Source organism: Bufo bufo, chromosome 8, assembly GCF_905171765.1.
Source record: "Bufo bufo chromosome 8, aBufBuf1.1, whole genome shotgun sequence".
NCBI classification, from domain to species: domain Eukaryota; kingdom Metazoa; phylum Chordata; class Amphibia; order Anura; family Bufonidae; genus Bufo; species Bufo bufo.
The window spans coordinates 27406434-27411433 of record NC_053396.1 but is presented as its reverse complement, the minus strand read 5'-3'; positions in this window follow the sequence as shown (position 1 = coordinate 27411433).

Below are 5000 nucleotides of genomic sequence, written 5' to 3'. Positions count from 1 at the left end.
GTTTTTTTAAATTGTATCTTTTAGTCACACAACATTTCAGCCGTGAGTGATGGTTCACTATGGCCGACAGCAAACTTCTGTCTGCTGAAAATGTGTTTGGCCAGATGGGAAGTCTTTGCCATTGCGCTCAAGGACCAGAGAGTCCATTTTTAAAAAAGAAAAACCATTGGGGTAGAAAAGATTTATCAAGACTGGTGTAAAGTAGAAGCGGCTTAGTTGCCCATAGCAACCAATCAGATTCCTCCTTTCATTTTTCACCGCTCCTTTGGAAATTGAAAGGTGGAATCTGATTGGTTGCTAGGGGCAGTTTTCCTTCACACCAGGAAGTCCCTCTTAGATTTTTTCATTGTTTTTTTTTTTGTCTTAGAAAAAACTTCATGAAATTCATGTTGGCTTTTTTTTTTTCAAGCATTTTTTGGAGTGGTATTTTTTTTTATTTTATTTTTTAGTCACACAACATTTCAGCTGACTGCTGTTCGAAAAACTAGCGTGAGTGATGGTTCACTATGGCCGACAGCAAACTTCTGTCTGCTGAAAATGTGTTTGGCCAGGTGGGAAGTCTTTGCCATAGCGCTCAAGGACCAGAGAGTCCATTTTTAAAACAGAAAAACCATTGGGGTAGAAAAGATTTATCAAAACTGGTGTAAAGAAAAACTGGCTTTGTTGCCCATAGCGACCAATCAGATACCACCTTTCACTTTTCACAGCTCCTCTGGAAAATGGCAGGTGGAATCTGATTGGCTGCTATGGGCAATTAAACCAGTTCTACTTTACACCAGTTTGATAAATTACCCCCGTAGTTTGTAAGTTTTTTTTTTTGACGGTTGGTTAAAATGTTGCCAAATAATTGGCAACCAAGTCAGTTTTGATAGATCTCCCCCTAAGCGTGGAAGTACCCTTGTACTGTGAAAGCAGCGGGAAACCATCACCAGATATTAGCGTAACTGGTGGAGATGTTGCAAGCCGTTACAACGATTATTATAATCATATTAAGGCCTATTGCACACGAACGTGTGCGCTCCGTGGCCGCATTTGCGGATCCGCAATACAGGGGCACCGTTCCGTGTGCATTCCGCATCACGGATGCGGACCCATTCACTTCAATGGGTCCGCAAATCCGGAGATGCGGAATGGTGCGGAACGGAAGCACGGAAAAGAGCCCTACGGAAGCACTACAGAGTGCTTCTGTGGGGTTTTGTCCCGTACTTCCGTTCAACAAAAAGATAGAACATGTCCTATCCTTTTACAGAACGGCCGGATCGCGGACCCATTAAAGTGAATGGGTCCGGGATCCGCTGCGGATGCCCTACGGTGGGTGTTCGTGCATTGTGGCCCGCAATTTGTGGGCCGCCGCACAGCCATGGGGCGCACACGTTCGTTTGCAAGAGGCTTAAATGAATGAGTTGTATTTATAGCATTAGGCCGTGTGAGAGCAAACACATTATGTCCCTGGGGTCCATCAGAGCTAGAAAACATAGTATGTCATCCCACCAGTAAAAAATCCTGACGTGACTAAATGCAACGGGCGGCCGCACCCCAGGGCCCTCTATATAACACATCCCAGGTGTAGGAATTGCCGAGTGGTATAGTGCAGCTTAAAATGTCTCTTATTGTGTGTCATGGTGCTCCTACCTGGTTACGGCTGGACCCCAGGCTTTGGCTCCGAAGCAATAAATAGGGGGGATAATTGAGGGATTAAGGAAGAACTTGAGTCCAGACCTTGAGATGAAGTATAATTGGCAGCTTTACTTGAGTAAATGTTTTTCTAAAACAGATTTCAGGCTTTGTCTTGGTTCCAGCAGGCTTTAGCATTAAACTGGCAGGCAAACTCAACTCAGCTATATCTGTTTCTCTCTGACTCTGCTGTACTGACAGGCTGGCTGTATAACTCAGCTTCTTCACTTTGTAGTCTGACTCTAGATTAGGCCAGGGAATTTTCCTCCTGGCTCCTGAGGCTTCAAGCTTTGGCCTCTATGGCCAGCAGAGCTTAAGGTGCCCTGGCTGGCGTGGGCACGTCTAGCAGAGACATGCCCCTTCACACCTTTACCCTAGAAGAGGGTAAGCTAGACTGACTCCAACTGGTCCCCACCCTTCCTAAAGGAACTAGGACTAGCCCACTTCTCTCCAGAGGGGAGTCAGAATGGAATGGAAGTTTCCATTCTATCTAAGTACAGCTCTGCCTTGTTTTCTGCCACCTGCTGGTGAACCAGCACATCTCTATTTATAACTTCTAGTAGGAGTAATAGAGGGAAGGCACAACATAACAGCCTAAGAATAGATGCTCTGGAATTGTTATTACATGGGGAATGCAAGTAGTTGCTAAAACAGACATGTCAGAAGAGGGGGCAGGTCCTCTTTAAAGGGGTTTTGATAGACTCATAAATGTCTGGTCCCTCTTGGACCCCCTTCTATCTCTAGAACAGGGCTACAAAGTGAATGGAGAGCAGGCTGTGCATGTGGGGGTCACCCTTCCATTTATTGCTATAGAATTTCCGAAAATAGTCGATCTCTGGCTATTTTTGGAAGTCCCATAGCAGTGAATGGAGAGGTGATTGATATGCCTGTGAGATCTGCACTCTGTTCATGGTGAGGTCACGTTCCTCAGATGGGAGCGGGTCCCAGAGATGGGACCTGCACCTATCAGACATTTATGACCTATCCTATCCGTTTTGCAGCCCATAGACTTCTATTATGACGGAATGAATAACGGAATGCCTCTAAAGGCGAGATTTCCGCGCGGGTGCAATGCGTGAGGTGAACGCATTGCACCCGCACTGAATCCGGACCCATTCATTTCCATGGGGCTGTGCAGATGAGCGGTGATTTTTACGCATCACTTGTGTGTTGCGTGAAAATCGCAGCATGCTCTATTTTGTGCGTTTTTCACGCAAAGCAGGCCCCATAGAAGTGAATGGGGCTGCGTGAAAATCGCAAGCATCCGCAAGCAAGTGCGGATGCGGTGTGATTTTCACGCACGGTTGCTAGGAGACGATCGGGATGGGGACCCGATCATTAATATTTTCCCTTATAACATGGTTATAAGGGAAAATAGTAACATTCTTAATACAGAATGCATAGTACAATAGGGCTGGAGGGGTTAAAAAAAATAATAATAATTTAACTCACCTTAATCCACTTGTTTGCGCAGACCGGCTTCTCTTCTTTCTTCATCGTTGCTGTGCACAGGAAAAGGACCTTTGATGACGTCACTGCGCTCATCACATGGTCCGTCACATGATCCATCACCATGGTGATGGATCATGTGATGGACCATGTGATGAAGGCAGTGACGTCACCACAGGTCCTTTTCCTCACAGATGAAGACAGAAGAGATGCCAGCTACGCGAACAAGTGGATTAAGGTGAGTTAAAAAAAAATTTAATTTTTTTTAACCCCTCCATCCCTATTGTACTATGCATTCTGTATTAAGAATGCTATTATTTTCCCTTATAACCATGTTATAAGGGAAAATAATACAATCTACACAACCCCGATCCCAAACCTGAACTTCTGTGAAGAAGTTCGGGTTTGGCTACCAAACATGGCGATTTTTTTCACGCGAGTGCAAAACGCATTACAATGTTTTGCACTCGCGCGGAAAAATTTGTGCATTTTCCCGCAACGCGCCCGCCTCTTATCCAGGCCAAAAACATGACGCCCGTGTGAAAGAGGCCTTAATTGGAAATACCAATCCGGACCTTCACTGTGAACTGCTTGCCAATCATTCATAACTTCTAGCAGGAATAACAGAGGAATGGCACATCATAGAGCGCTAAGAATAGATGACCCAGAATTGTTATTACATGGGGGGCAGGTCCTCTTTAAAGCATTCAATTAATGCAAATCATCCAGAGAGAACTACTTGTTCCAAAAAATAATGTGTACTATAGTGCGGGGGTTATCAGCAGGCCAATGTATTACAACCAGTGCTTGAAGTGGGCCAGAACGCGGCGGTACTCAGTACCGCCACTTCCAAAAATTGCCCTGGAGAGTACCAGCACCTCTCCGTGCGCCCAGTACGTGGGTTTCCGGTACCGGAGCGCAGCGGAGAGCTGGCAGTATCTCCTCCCTAATGTCGTTGGCTGGGCAGCTAGTGGAGGGGGGCGGGTCGTTGCAGAGTACGGCTCAGGCTGGCGCAGGCAGGGAGTTGACCTCACGTTAGGTGACGTCAACTCCTTCCCGCGCGCCTGTGTGGAGCGATCAGTGCGGCGACCAGTGACTGGTCCTCCTTGGAGTCAGGAGTCGGACGGTGCAGCAAAGAACATCGACTTTGCTTTGGAATCCAACTTCTGAAGAGTACTGGTGAGTGACAGGCACCCCCCCTCCCCCCACACACATTAGTTCCTCTCTGTACCAGTACCCCCCCCCCCCCTGGCAGGGGGGTACTGGTACAGAGAGGAATTAATGTGTGTGATGAGGGGGGGGGGGGGTCTGATGTGCAGGGGGGTACTGGTACAGAGAGGAACGAATGTGCGGTGGTGGGGGGGGGGGGTACTGGTACATAGAGGAACTAATATATATGTGTCTGATGGGTGGGTCTGATGTGTAGGGGGCCCCTGCACATCAGACCCCCCCATCACACACATATATATTAGTTCCTCTATGTACCAGGACCCCCCCCCCCACCACCGCACATTCGTTCCTCTCTGTACCAGTACCCCCCTGCACATCAGACCCCCCCCTCATCACACACACACACACATTAATTCCTCTCTGTACCAGTACCCCCCTGGCAGGGGGGTACTGGTACAGAGAGGAATTAATGTGTGTGTGTGTGATGAGTGGGGGGGGGGGGCGGATGTGCAGGGGGGTACTGGTACAGAGAGGAACGAATGTGCGGTGGTGGTGGGGGGGGGGGGGTACTGGTACATAGAGGAACTAATATATATGTGTGTGATGGGGGGTCTGATGTGCAGAGGGGTACTGGTACAGAGAGGCACTAATGTGCGGTGGTGGGGGGGGGGGGGGTACTGGTACATAGAGGAACTAATATATATGTG